Below are 15986 nucleotides of genomic sequence, written 5' to 3' on the forward strand. Positions count from 1 at the left end.
TTACTGCACCAATCAGTCTCGGAGCACAAGCTCCAGTTGCTTTTCAGTTTCTAGGAAGCTGAGGCCACCATGTTTCAATACCATCAGGCCTGCTGTTGTGACCAACGTTCATAGAATCCCTCCAGCGCAGGAGGAAATTCGGCCTATCGAGTCTGCACCAGATCTTGGAAAGAGCACCCCATGCTTTCACCTTATCCCTGCAACACCAGCCTACCCTTTTGGACACTAAGGGGCAATTTAGCATGGTTAATCCACTTAACTTGCACATCTTTGGACTGTGGGAGGAAACAGGAGCACCCGGAGAAAACCCAAGCAGACACGGGGAGAATGTGCAAACTCCACACAGACAGTCATTCAAGGTCGGAATTGAACCAGGGTCCCTGGGGCTGTGAGGCAGCAGTGCTAGCCACCGTGCTGCCCTCAAGAGTTCTGAATTAGTTTTTTTTGAATGCACCCATTGTATGTTGTATGGTCACCTCCAGCAATGCATGCGGGTGAGTGGGCACAGAATACAGACTGTCTTATCGAGCATGCCTTCCTCTTTCCCACAAACAACAAATGGGGGCACTTCCCAATGGGAAAACACATTGACAACCATGAATGTTGTTGGAGGCAACAAAGACATTTTTAAAAATTCATTTGTGGGATGTGGGCATCGCAGGCTGGGCCAGCATTTGTTGCCCATGCTTATTTACCCTTTAACTGGGTGGCTTCATAGGCCATTTCAGTGGGCAGTTAAGAATCAACCACATTACTGTGGATCTGGAGTCACCTGTAGACCAGACCAGGTAAGGGCAGCAGATTTCCTTCCCTAAAGGATATCAGTGAACCAGATGCGTTTTTATAAAAATCAACAATAGTCTCATGGTCATCATTCGAATTTTAATTCCAGGTTTCTATTGAATTCAAATTTCACCATCTGCAGTGGTGGGATTCGAACCATGGGTTGGTTGCTAGTTCAGTGGTCTTGTGACAATACTGCCTCCCCATGACGGTGCATCTGAGGAAAGGGCCAGAAATTAACCTTGAAGCGAGAGAATGAATATTCTGAACAGCCATTTAAAATGGCCATTCAGCATTTAGGAATTAGGAGAGAGCTCTCTGCTCCCAGCAACTAGTCTGGTGGAATCGCCACCTGTGAATGAGCTGACACATGGGCAGCAATTGCAAGTTGGCACGTTCCCTGAGAGTGCAAGCGAGCGGAAATTAAAAGCCGAGTTAAAAGGAGAAGATGGCCAAAGACTTTGGTTCAGTCCAACTCCCACCACAGTGTTGAGCTCAGTGTCTGAGACTATTTCCTATCTTCTGTCCAGATAGCCTCCCATTGTGCAGATTGTCTACTCCTCTCCAGTTTATATACACTTCGCACGGCATTTTTTTTAGCTGGATTTTATCTGCTGCAGATAGTTGGTCGGTGACTGAAATACCTATTTAATATATTTAATCTAATTTCCTACTGCAAAGCCTCAAGAAATATGGGTCGGGTGTAGAGTCTGGTATGTTGGAGGTAAGAGTGGATAAATAGAGATAAGAGCACTTGCAGTTTTGCTCTGTGCTTTGAAAATTCTTTAGGGAGTAATTATTTTCACAAAAGTTACATACACTAAACCAATTTTTTCCTTGGCTTATTAAGCAGTTTAAACACCAATTTAAACGTGAATGAGCAACTTGGATTATGTTTGCCCCTCTCCACCGTCCGTCCCCCCCCCCCCAGATTGCACAAATAACTCAAGTATATACAACGGCACAGTCCAGCTTGTAGACTGACTGTTCATTCTGGCTCTGGATCTGAAGAGCTCCTTGCAAGTGTATGAGGTGACATTTCTGAATGCTTACGTTGAAATTGATATTTGATTCCAAGCTGGAGCCTTTTAGCTTGTTAAACCTAAAGGAATGCATAATTGTGGTTAATGACAGCTTTTTTCAACTGCAAAGATTGAGAAGAGAAAGATAGAGCTGTCCAGTGAGCCACATGGAGTGATAAACAGATAGCAAGTTACACATTGGTTCACAGTCAGGGGAGGCAGTGGTGCGATGGTATTGTCACTGGACTAGTGGTCTGGGAACCCGGGTTCATGGCAGAACGTGGAATTTGTATTCTTAAAAAAAAAATGTGTGAAATGAAGGGTCTAACGATGAAACAATTGTCATAAAAACCCACCTGGTTTCACTAATGTCCTTTAAGGAAGGAAGTCTGTTGCCCTTACCTACCTCTGGCTTACATGTGACTCCAGACCCACAGCAATGTTTAGCCCTCTTAAATGGCTTCTTGGTTCAAGGGCAATTAGGGATGGGCAACAAATGCTGGCCTTGCAGGCAATGCCCACATCCCATGAAAGATGTAAATAAAAACAGCAAGTTTCACAGAGGCTGACGGGTACAGGTTACTCCATCAAGATTACATTAGGCCGGACATTCTAAGTAAGACCTGAACCCATAATCTTCAAGCTCAGAGATTAGGATGTTACCATTGAACTGGGCCTGACAACCACAATATCCATTAACTGAGCAGCATCTTACGGTGAACAACAATTTGCACCAGCTAAAGCATATTCTCCAAGCATTAAATACACAGAAGAGCAAAGTTTTTATCCCGACCACCACTGGAATCATCGTGGGCGGGGCAGAAAATTTGATGGGCCATTTAAAGGTCTGTTGACCTCAGGCAAGAATTTTCAGTCTTGGGGTGGGCGTGACTGGAAAATCCCACCCACTGTTACCTTTCCCCCACTTTTCTTGAAATTTAGAGTACCCAATTATTTTTTCCCCAATTAAGGGGCAGTTTAGCGTGGCCAATCTACCTACCCTGCACATCTTTGTGTTTTACGCGGGTGGAACTCACGCAGACATGGGGAGAATGTGCAAACTCCACACGGACAGTGGCCCGGGATTGAACCCGGGTCCTCAGCGCCTTGAGGCAGCAGTACAAATCACTAAGCCACATTCCGCCCCCCCATTTCCTCCACTTTAATCATTACGCAGTGTTACAGAAGGCTTTCTAACCAAATATCCCATGTCGCATCTTTGAAGTTGGTCAGGGTTGCTGATTGATGGATGAATTCCAGGAACATTTCAGAGGTTATTCCCTCTGGCATTGGGTGCCAATTTGTTTTCGTGCCTTCAGCTGAAAGAGCTCACCTTCTGCCAAATGAACAATAAACATTGAGCGAGGAGTTATTTTGTTGCCAGTATATATTGAAGGTATTTTGGACAACTTACCTGAACATAAAATGTTGCTGGTGATGTGGAACTTTATGAATTAACTGGGTACACTGGCATCAAGGATTTGAATGGCAGTTACCAATATTTGTCCCCTGTGACTTTCCATGTTTCCTTTAGAGTCTGCTCTGGTTCTTCTTAACCAGCACGGTAGCATTGTGGATAGCACAATTGCTTCACAGCTCCAGGGTCCCAGGTTCGATTCCGGCTTGGGTCACTGTCTGTGCGGAGTCTGCACATCCTCCCCGTGTGTGCATGGGTTTCCTCCGGGTGCTCCGGTTTCCTCCCACAGTCCAAAGATGTGCAGGTTAGGTGGATTCGGCATGATAAATTGCCTTAGTGTCCAAAATTGCCCTTAGTGTTGGGTGGGGTTACTGGGTTATGGGGATAGGGTGGAGGTGTCGACCGTGGGTGGGGTGCTCTTTCCAAGAGTCGGTGCAGACTCGATGGGCCGAATGGCCTCCTTCTGCACTGTAAATTCTATGAAAACTATGAAACTATGAAACTTGATTACCTTTCTGAAGTGTTGAAGTTCCAGCAGGTTACAGTATCAATTCAATATAAATATACTAGGCTATTCATGCAAGCACGTCCGTGGCCTTAATTTACTTCGATTGACAGAATGCCTGATTCAATACATAATCGCCTCCATTTATTCACCTCCACCCTCACTGCTCACTTACTCTTTAGATGAGATTCCTTCCATTCTCTCACTCTCTCTCTCTCTCAATTCACTGACTGTGCAACAGCTTGTTTAGATCCACCGATCTGACACCACAGAGAAACATAGGAACAGGAATGAACCATTCTGCCCACTGAGCGTGTTCCACCACCCCTTAGATCAGAGCTCACCTGTCATACCACTGCTCCCATTCTCGTGTTTCTATGTTCCTGACATACTTCTGTTGATGGATTATTCTCTGAATGACAGTTGACTTGACCATGCTCTTGGGTCTTCAGCCATCACCAGAGGACTAACTCTATCTGTCTACTTTGGCTTAGCTTTCTTCTGCAACTGCCATCCATTCTGCCTTTAATTGCTCATCCGACAATTTCGTTTGACCTAGATGGTCATGTTTCGATGGTTTAAATGCCATTTTAATCAAGTAATTACTGTAATTTTCCTGTCAACCCACTCCTGTTGCATGTACATTTGTTGACCTGCGGTTCACCTTACTTTCAGAAAGTGCAGCAGATTTACAGAAAAAAGGAAAAACAATCACACTCCATGAAGGACATGTGTGGGAGGAAGGAGTGGAGTCAAAATTGGAAGAAAGCAATAAATGAAATCCTTGCAGGTCAGGTTTTCGGGAAATATCCTGACAAAAATAAGATCAAAGCTCTTTCAGTGGTCCTCTTCAAGACAATAAACTAGAACCTGGTCACCACTGGTCCTGAAGGATACATTTGTAACACCATGCTGAGCAGATTGTCCCATCAGTCATTAATTGGCAGCAAGGGACAGGAATAACCTTTGAAATGCTCCTGTAATTCATCCATCAACCAGTAACTCGCACTGGTTTGTGTTTTTGGCCCAACACTTCTGTAAGCCCTGACTTCAGAGAAGGTTATTTAAATATAGCGAGACTGCAGACTGCTGCAGTACAGGGCGATCTGGGTGTCCTTGTACATGTATGACAAAATATTAGCATGCAGGTTCAGCGAATAATTAGGAAGGCAAGTGAAATGCTAGCATTTATTGCAAGCGGAAGGGAGGAGGTTATGTACAGCAGTCTGGCTGCAATTGTACAGGGCATTAGTGAGATTGCACTTGGAGCACTGTGTACTGTTTCGTTTCTACTTATTTAAGGAGGGTAAGCCAGTAAAATCTTTATTAGTCAGCATGCATGAGGAATGGGTGGTATGTGTTAATCAAAAATGCCGGTCAACAGAGAGTTCCATTTACTAATGGATTGTAGAGTGATACCGGTAGCATGATCCAATATGCAAGCACTGAGGAAGTAAAGAAGTTTATTTGTTTTACTCAGCTCTGAGGATCTGCCCCTTTATTTTTCAAAATGTGATTTTTCTTTCAGCTGTCAACTGACTGAAAATTGCACGATTAGAACTACGACAGAGCAAACTGCTGAAAGATGCAGTACCACCTTCCAAGGTGAAGGTGAGAAAGCAACAAATCACTCCCAGGGGAGTGTGAGGAGAGAGAAATTTCCTCCAATCCAGACTTCCATCAAGACTCATGACTGTCTAAGGAAGAGACATTAAAAATTCACGGTGCTGGATGTTAAAACAATGGCTGCCAGAGTCAAACACACCCAAGACTTCTTGGAAATACACAATGGGAGATGTGGTCTGTGTGGTAGTCTGTGTAGCGGTACTGCGGTACCTGGTAAGGCTGGAACACCATTGATAGATATTGTATGCTTCCTATTGGTCAAGCTGTATGGTAGCTCCGCCCTGCTAGGTGGGGTATAAGAGCCCGTGCCGCCCCAGCAGCCTTCATCTGTACCTGAGCTGCTGGGGGAACATCTAGCTTATTAAAACCTTCAGTTGGACTACAATCTCGCTTTTAGTGGTCATTGATTGTGCATCAATTTAATAAGCTAGATTTAAAAGGATGGAGCTCCGAATCAAGCCGGAGTGTCTGCACCTCAGCCCCAAGGCGGCGATCTCTGCGGCAATCTTCAAGCACTGGCTGGTGTGTTTTAAAGGATATCTCGGAACGGCCGAAAACACACCCACAGGAGAACAGAAAATACAAGTCCTGCACTCGAGGGTGAGCCCGGAAATTTACACCCTCATCGAGGACGCGGAAGACTTCGATGCGGCAATAGAGCTGCTAAAAGGACATTATATCCGCAGAGTAAACCAGGTCTACGCCCGACATCTGCTAGCAACGAGATGACAAATCCCTGGGGAATAGCTGGAAGAATTCCACCGTGCACGCCTGGTGTTGGGGAGAAACGGCAGCTGCCCGCAAGTTTCAGCGAGCGACCACAGAGAACTCTTGATCTGGGACGCTTTTGTGGCAGGTATGCTGTCTTCCCAGATTCGCCAGCGATTGCTGGAAAAAGACACCCTAGGCCTCAAGGAGGCACGGGCCCTTGCCGGCTCCTTGAACGTGGCCTCCAGAAACGCCCACGCTTACGTTCCAGACGGCGCGGCAGCCCCCTGGGCAGTGTGGAACCCCTCCGCAGCCGACCCTGAGACATCCCCTATCCCCCCACAAGCTTGTGCTGCAAGGTGGCCTGGCAACCCCGGGAAGCCCCGCTGCTACTTTTACGGGCAGGCCAAGCACCCCCCGCCAGCGTTGCCCAGCCCGCACACCCACTTGCAAGGGATGCGGTAAAAAGGGCCATTTCGTGGTGGTATGCCAGGCCCATGCGGTCACCGCGGTCTCCGGCGGCCAATGCGGACCGCCACCACAAACCGCTCCACGGTCCCCGTGGGCCAGCAGGCGCCGCCATCTTCCTACTCCAGGGCCACGTGTGGCACCCGGGCTCCACCATCTTGTCCTGCGGACGCCACGTTCGATGGATGGGTGGCGCCATTTTGTGCACCCCCAGCCATGTGCGACCAATGGGAGCCGCCATCTTGGATTGACTCCCAGGACCCCAGCTCGGCTGACCACACACCGCCCGAAGAGAACACTCAACTGCTGAGATTAGCCTCGGTGACTCTGGATCAGTCCCGGCCTCGAACACTCTCAACTGCGACAACGACAGAACTAATCAACGGGCACGAGACGTCCTGCTTAATCGACTCTGGGAGCACGGAGAGCTTCATGCACCCCGACACGGTATGGCGCTGTTCTCTCCCCGTCCACCCCGTTAATCAAAAAATCTCCCTGGCCTCCGGTTCCCACTCAGTGGAGATAAAGGGGTTTTATGTAGCAAACCTCACAGTCCAGGGAAGGGAGTTTATAAATTACCGGTTCTACGTCCTTCCCCACCTCTGCACGGCCACACTCCTACGTTTAGACTTCCAGTGTAATCTCCAAAGTCTAACTTTCAAATTCGGCGGCCCTATACCCCCCTCACTGTCTGCGACCTCGCGACCCTCAAGGTCGATCCGTCTTCCCTGTTTGCGAACCTCACCCCAGATTGCAAACCCCTCGCCACCAGGAGCAAACGGTACAGTGCCCTGGATCAGATCTTTATTAGGTTAGAGGTCCAAAGGCTACTGAGGGAAGGAGTCATTGAAGCTAGCAACAGTCCCTGGAGAGCTCAAGTAGTGGTGGTGAAGACCGGGGAGAAGCATAGGATGGTCATCGACTACAGTCAGACCATCAACAGGTTTACGCAGCTGGACTCGTACCCTCTCCCCTGCAAATCCGACCTGGTAAACAGGATCGCGCATTACAAGGTCTTCTCCACGGTGGATCTTTAGTCCGCCTACCACCAGCTCCCCATCCGTACTAGTGACTGCAAATACACTGCCTTCGAGGCAGATGGGTGGCACTATCACTTCTTAAGGGTTCCCTTCGGTGTCACTAGCGGAGTCTCGGTCTTGCAGCGCGAGTTGGACCGAATGGTTGACCGGTACGGTTTACGGGCAACATTCCCGTATCTCGATAATGTCACCATCTGCGGCCACGACCAGCAGGACCACGACACCAACCACCGAAAATTCCTCCAGACCGCAAAGATCTTTAACCTTACATGCAACAAGGACAAATGCGTGTTTAGCACTGACCGCGTAGCCACCCTCGGCTACGTAGTGCGAAATGGAGTTATAGGCCCTGAGCCTGAGCGCATGCACCCCCTTATGGAGTTCCCCATCCCTCACTGCCCCAAGGCCCTGAAGCGCTGCTTCGGGTTTTTCTCTTGCTATGCCCAGTGGATCCCCAACTATGCGGACAAGGCCCGTCCCCTGATCCAATCCACAGCTTTTCCCCTGTCAATGGAGGCCCGCCAGGCCTTCAGCCGCATCAAAACGGACATTGCAAAGGCCACGATGCACGCCATCGACGAGTCCCTCCCCTTCCAGGTCGAGAGCGACGCGTCTGACGTAGCTATGGCGGCCACCCTCAACCAAGTGGGCAGACCCGTGACCTTCTTCTCACGTACTCTCCACGCTTTCGAAATCCGCCGCTCCTCAGTCGAAAAGGAGGCCCAGGCCATAGTAGAAGCTGTGCAACATTGGAGCCATTACCTGGCCGGCAGGAGATTCACTCTCCTCACTGGCCAACGGTCGGGTGCTTTCATGTTCGATAATGCACAGCGGGGCAAGATAAAAAACGATAAGATCTTGCGGTGGAGGATCGAACTCTCCACCTGCAACTACGAGATCTTGTATCGTCCCGGGAAGCTAAATGAGCCTCCTGATGCCCTGTCCCGCAGCACGGAAGCACAAGTGGATAGCACTGTGGCTTCACAGCGCCAGGGTCCCAGGTTCGATTCCCCGCTGGGTCACTGTCTGTGCGAAGTCTGCATGTTCTCCCCGTGTCTGCGTGGGTTTCCTCCGGGTGCTCCGGTTTCCTCCCACAGTCCAAAGACGTGCAGGTTAGGTGGATTGGCCATGTTAAATTGCCATTAGTGACCAAAAAGGCTAGGAGGGGTTCTTGGGTTACGGGGATACGGTGGAAGTGAGGGCTTAGGTGGGTCGGTGCAGACTCGATGAGCCGAATGGCCTCCTTCTGCACTGGATGGTCTATGTTCTATGTGTCACCACACAAGTGGACCGCCTCCAAGCCCTCCACGAGGACCTCTGCCACCTGGGGATCACCCGCTTTTTCCACTTTATCAAGACCCATAACCTGCCCTACTCCATCGAGGAGGTCAAGACAGTCACCAGGGACTGCCAAATCTGCGCGGAGTGCAAACCACACTTCTACCGGCCAGAGAAAGCGCACCTGATAAAGGCTTCCATCCCTTTGAACGCCTCAGCATGGACTTCAAAGGCCGCCTCCCCTCCACCGACCGCAACACGTACTTCCTGAATGTGATTGACGAGTACTCCCGGTTCCCATTCGCCATCCCCTGCCCCGACATGACCGCAATCACCATCATCAAGGCCCTCCATAGCATCTTTGCACCGTTCGGGTTCCCCGCTTACATACATAGTGTTGGGGGTCCTCTTTTATGAGCGACGAACTGCGTCAATTCCTGCTCAACAAGGTCATCGCCTCGAGCAGGACGACCAGTTGCAACCCCCGGGGTAACGGACAGGTAGAGAGGGAGAACAGAATGGTCTGGAAGACCGTCCTACTGGCCCTACGGTCCAGGACTCTCCCAGTCTCCCGCTGGCAGGAAGTCCTCCCGGATGCCCTCCACTCCATCCGGTCACTGCTTTGTACCACAACCAACCAGACACCTCACGAACGTCTCCTTTGTCTTCCCCAGGAAGTCCTCCTCTGGGACCTCACCCCCAACCTGGCTGGCAGCTCCCAGACCCATCCTGCTCCGAAAACACGTGCAGGCACACAAGTCGGACCCGTTGGTCGAGAGGGTCCATCTTCTCCACGCTAACCCCCAGTACGCCTACGTGGCGTACCCCGACGGCCGACAAGATACAGTCTCCCTACGAGACCTGGCACCCGCCGGAGCCCCACGCACACCCCAGCCACCAGTCCCACCCTCCCTTCCACCAGTGCACCTTACAGCAGGATCGATCCTCCCGCCGGCCCTGTCTAGGCCCCCCTATCCACCGACGCCCCCCGCAGACGCTCCCTTCCCAGGTCAACCATTTTCCCCACCAGCACCGTGTAGGGGTGTCAAAGCTGCCACAGAGATCGAGGCCACGCTCCCGGAGTCACAGACGCCTGAGCCTCCACCGGAGTCACCACCGAAGCTTCGATGATCACAGAGGACACCAGGGCCCCGATCGACTGATTGCTTCATTTTAAAATGTACAGCTTATTATGAATCATAAATTGTAAATAGTTAATAGAATTGTAAATAGTTACAAAACACTGTACGGAGGTATTACGGTACCTCCATAACTATAATTTCTACCACGTTACCATGTTGAAATATCAGGCCACCACCCCCGCCGGACTCTTTTTTAACAGGGGATGAATGCGGTAGTCTGTGTAGAGGTATTACAATATCTGGTAATGCTGGAACACCATCGGTAGATATTGTATGTTTCCTATTGGTCAAGCTGTATGGTAGCTCCGCCCTGCTAGGCGGGGTATAAGAGCCTGTGCCGCCCCAGCAGCCTTCATTCTGTACCTGAGCTGCTGGGGGAAACATCTAGCTTATTAAAGCCTTCAGTTGGACTACAACCTCGCTTTAGTGGTCATTGATCGTGCATCAGCCTGCACGTATCCCCTGACCAAATTTGGCAATGGCAGGATCTCTAGGCGCGTGAAAGTCTGGCTCGATCTGGGCTACTGACAATAGATCGGTGCATATCAATAGGATCGATAATCTCTTGATGGGCAATTGACAGGGTGGATCTGGACATGCCCTGGCAGCTTGTCTGAGTTTCAGTGTATTCGAACTTGGCCAAGTCCGAATTTCCATTCGACCATTTTCAGGAGCTGACTGCAGTTTAATTTAAAGCGTCCAATTCTTTAATTTAGCATATCCAATTTAATTAGGCTCAAAACTAGGCCCTGTCAGGTTACCACATAATAAACCAGCTAACCTAAATCAGCCACAACATTCAAAATCTACAGCTTAAGGACACGCAAAGGACACTTATATTTTTGTCTTTTTTAATTGAATTCTGCTCCCTTTAGTTCTGCCACCTCTCAGTATATATGTATTTGTGCATATGTGTATATGTGTGTACATGTGTGTGTGTGTGAGCCAAATGATTTCATGATGGCCTCAAGCTTTTTGTGTTTTTATTATTTTTCTTGGGTTCAGTGTTAATAAATTTGCTCTTTCTTTGATTTAAGAATACCTTATTTGATTGTCTCCTTATTACTCAGCTTAAATGGTAAAATGCATCCTGATTTTGGATGTATTTTCCATTCCTCACGAAAAAGAAACTTCAACCTTTGTTGGGACTAACTGAGGGAGCTGAATAGAGGGGAGCTGGTTCACCCCTTCACACTTGGTTGTAACATTTACAACCTTCAACAGTACATTAAAATATAAATTAAAGCATTTTGTGATGAATGTAGGATTTTTAAAATACAGAATGTATTATAAATCTGTTGCTGTAATGTTATTAAAAGCTTGAGTTCAGGTATACATATCTGTTGCAGAAACATTTTTTAAAATCCTGGGTTAACTTACAAGCAGGTGGTGTACTTGCAAGAGGTGTGATTAAGAGGCCATAAAATCATTCATTCCAACCATGTATTTGTTTATAAAGGGAGATGCCGAATAGAATTTTGTTATGATTGCTATAGATTCCCTGGAGGGGAGAACATTTGAGACACTGTGTTTAGATTTAGATAAGCAGGTAAGATTAAAATGATGTAATTAGTGGGAAGAGCCAAGTCTGTCAGTAGTTTTGCAGTTTTATTTAGTTTTGGCAGTCTGCTAGGAGTTTGAAGTTGAGCAGAAATTTTTGCCAAAAGTAAAAGGTTAAGCAGTAGTCTGACACAGACAAATGGTTCGATAAGCTGTTTCCTGAAAGGGTCTCTCTCTCTATCTCTCCAAGCAGTCTTTCCAAGAAATCCCTAAACAAGTATACAACAAGTTTGCTAAGTTTATTTATAAGTGGCTTTTGACCTGTGATGGGCTTTGCTTAATTTTAACTGTAAGCTATCTTCTGTGATGTTAATGGCTTTAATTCTCTGTTAAAAGTAATTGTTTAATATAAAATATATCACTTGGTCAGTGGAATCACTCCTGGAGTGAAGTATCCTTTACTCACTACTTTACACATTTTTTGAAAGTTTTTATGGTGCTTTCTTTTTTTTTAAAATTCCATTAAGGGGCAATTTGTAGCATGGCCAATCAACCTACTCTTCACATCTTTGGATTGTGGGGGTGAGACGCACGCAGACATGGGGAGAATGTGCACACTCCACATGGACAGTGACACAGGGCCGGGATCGAATCCGGGTTCTCGGCACTGTGAGGCAGCAGTGCTAACCACTGCGCCACCGTGCCGTCCATTTTGCAGTTCTTCCTGTATCCTAACAAATTACGGTTTGGTCCATGATTTTAACAATTAAATAATGAAATATACAAGTGCAGGTTCTGGATAACTTGGTAATTGCTTGTGGTTGGTAAAGTGATGCTTTGTATTTACGGAACGTTAGAAATGCCAATTGGTGGAGAATTCCAGTTGGTAAAGTTTACGATATTTGTACTGGAGGTAGGTTAGAGATGGTGCCCTTGCTGAATGTTATTGTGAAAGGCTTGTCTTACAAGGAAAGGTTGAGTGGGTCAGGCCAATGCCCATTGGAATTCAGAAGAATGAGAGGTGATTTTATTGAAATATATAAGATTCTGAGTGAGCTTGATAGGGTAGATGCTGAGAGGATGTTTCCCCCCGCGAGGGAATCTAGAACTAGGAGGCACACTTTTAGAATAAGGAGCCTGTATGTAAATGAGGAGTAATTTCTTCCTGCAGATGATTGTGAACCTGCGGAATTCTCTACATCAGGGAGCAATGGAGGATGGGCTTTTGGATATATTAAAGTCTGTTTTTTGATCTACAAGAGCATCAAGGGTTATGGGAGCAGGCAGGTGGAGTTGAGGCTACAATCAGATCAGCAGGTTTGAGGGGCAGAATGGCCTATTCCTGCTCCTATTTATTTTCTTATGAATTCAGATTTGGTTTGTTGCCACTCTTAGTTCCATCTATAATTCTACTTTTAATAATAACATGAATAGTACACATGTGACTCTTTCAGATCTTTGAACAGAAGGAAGGGTTGAACAGATTTCCTCTGAAGACTTCCGACCTGAAAATCTGGACCCTTTCTTTTCTGGGGTGATGATTTTATTGTGTTACTTCCACCATGTTCTAATTTTAATTCAGAATTGAAGCATTTACAGATTTTTTGGTCCTTCTCCAACTTCTATTAAAGCTGTAATGTAACCATGGTAACCATTCGCTATAACCATTCATCGAATTGCACTTACCTCGAAATAGAAAGAATTGAGACTTAAAATGTATGTATATCCCCATATAATTAAACCTTCTGCATCACTTCTAATCGACCATTGGTACAATATATATTTAGAGGTTAGGTCAGTGCACAGAGCTTGGTGAGTATAGTTTTACATATCTGTTTTAACATGTTTCCCCATGAGTTGAAAGAATAAATACATTACACATTTTTTTTCTCCTAAAAACTTCTTAGTTCTGGTTACATGGAGAAATTATTAACATATGAATGATTTTTTAATGCCCCATTATATTATTTTGGTTTCCTGATTTTTTTGCTGTATTATAGGTTTATATTTATTTTGATACGTAACATGTCATATCAGAAAGAGTCAATTCAAAATGTTTTTTTCTGATCCATTAGGGCAGTGTTTTTCAAACTTTTTGTTTCCAGGCCCCACTTTTACACACGACCGACCTTTGGGACCCACGCCGACGACATTTGCAAGACACCATTTTTGCTTACCTTTAATGTGACAGGTGACTCTGCTTGGTCCCCACGATCTCACTCAGATTCTCAGGTGGAGAAGACAAAAGGGGCCGTTTAGCACAGGGCTAAATCACTGGCTTTGAAAGCGGACCAAGGCAGGCCAGCAGCACGGTTCGATTCCCGTAACAGCCTCCCCGAACGGGCGGTGGAATGTGGCGACTAGGGGCTTTTCACAGTAACTTAATTTGAAGCCTACTTGTGACAATAAGCCATTTTCATATCAGGCGCAGAATTCAGCCAGTTCCTTTGTGCTGTCTTCATCTTTGTGAGGGGAGAAAGTCCAACGTTGCACATGTAGGTAACTGTGAAGGGCAATAGCACTGGATGCTCCTCAGAGATGCTACAGCCTCTTTGACTTGTGGCGTGTTTTTAATGTGCTGTCACAAGTGAGACGCAGAAGTTCAGTCTCTTCATTTGGATTCAGCTGTAAGTCAATAATTGACTCTGGGGTCTCAGACTCAAAAGGATTTTTACCCACCTCTTTTTCAAAGTCTGAAACTTCTCCTCTGGAAAGTAGTGATAAAAACTGTTGTGCAGCACAGCCACATGAGACTGAATAAGGCTTGCCAGTACCCTTACTAACATTGCTTTCTTTAATGTGCCATAGAACTGTGGGGAACATGTTATAGTTTTGGCTTTGTACTCGCACTTGCCAAACTTTCAATTACTTTTGGAAAGCATCTACTTCTTTACAGTGCTGAAAACAATCATCATTCCTCTCTTGCAATTTGAGGTTCAGTTTGTTTAGAATTTACAAGATGTCTGCAAGGTAAGACATAGTTAGCATCCAACTCTCATTTGCGAGTACGTCCCTGCATATAACGCACATGGGCTTTGCATCCTGATTTGCACTGGCGCAATTAACAAAGTCATACCTCAAGAAATCATCTTTATACTGCTTTGTTCCTAATTTCAATTTTTTCTCAATGGGTTGTTCACCAGAGGCTCTAGAATTCTGTTTACAGCTCACACCAGCTCTGCTTTGTCCTGATGTGGACTCTTCTGAGCAGATCTCTCCAGCAGGTTCAGTTGTGAGATACTGGCCTGTTTGTGTCTCTGGACTTCTCATCCTTATTACAAAACAATTAATCTATCTTCAGTTCTTCACAGTCCTTTTGCTTGCTTGCTGGCAGGTTCAAAATGGAGGAATCTCTTCTCTGTAATTTTGCACCCATAGTACGGATGTACAGGGCTTCAGTGTACGTGCCGAGTGGGTAACCTGCTCTCTGCCACCATTTCTGGTGGGAAGACTCCATTATTCGCATTTAAAGGTCAATTGCGGTCGGCATTCTCAACTTTCAAGCCGATCGCGGTCGGCATTGTTAAAAGCCAGTTGCAGTCATAGAACATAGAACATAGAAAATACAGCACAGAACAGGCCCTTCGGCCCACGATGTTGTGCCGAACCTTTGTCCTAGATTAATCATAGATTATCATTGAATTTACAGTGCAGAAGGAGGCCATTCGGCCCTTTGAGTCTGCACCAGCTCTTGGAAAGAGCACCCTACCCAAACTCAACACCTCCACCCAACACCAAGGGCAATTTGGACATTAAGGGCAATTTATCATTGGCCAATTCACCTAACCCGCACATCTTTGGACTGTGGGAGGAAACCGGAGCACCCGGAGGAAACCCACGCAGACACGGGGAGGACGTGCAGACTCCGCACAGACAATGACCCAAGCCGGAATCGAACCTGGGACCATGGATCTGTGAAGCAATTGTGCTATCCACAATGCTACCGTGCTGCCCTTAAGAACAAATAAATCTACACTATATCATTTTCCCGTAATCCATGTACCTATCCAACAGCTGCTTGAAGGTCCCTAATGTTTCCGACTCAACTACTTCCACAGGCAGTGCATTCCATGCCCCCACTACTCTCTGGGTAAAGAACCTACCTCTGATATCCCTCCTATATCTTCCACCTTTCACCTTAAATTTATGTCCCCTTGTAATGGTGTGTTCCACCTGGGGAAAAAGTCTTTGACTGTCTACTCTATCTATTCCCCTGATCATCTTATAAACCTCTATCAAGTCGCCCCTCATCCTTCTCCGCTCTAATGAGAAAAGGCCTAGCACCCTCAACCTTTCCTCGTAAGACCTACTCTCCATTCCAGGCAACATCCTGGTAAATCTTCTTTGCACCTTTTCCAGAGCTTCCACATCCTTCCTAAAATGAGGCGACCAGAACTGTACACAGTACTCCAAATGTGGCCTTACCAAAGTTTTGTACAGCTGCATCATCACCTCACGGCTCTTAAATTCAATCCCTCTGTTAATGAACGCGAGCAC

Source organism: Scyliorhinus torazame, chromosome 7, assembly GCF_047496885.1.
Source record: "Scyliorhinus torazame isolate Kashiwa2021f chromosome 7, sScyTor2.1, whole genome shotgun sequence".
Classification (NCBI taxonomy): Eukaryota; Metazoa; Chordata; class Chondrichthyes; order Carcharhiniformes; family Scyliorhinidae; genus Scyliorhinus; species Scyliorhinus torazame.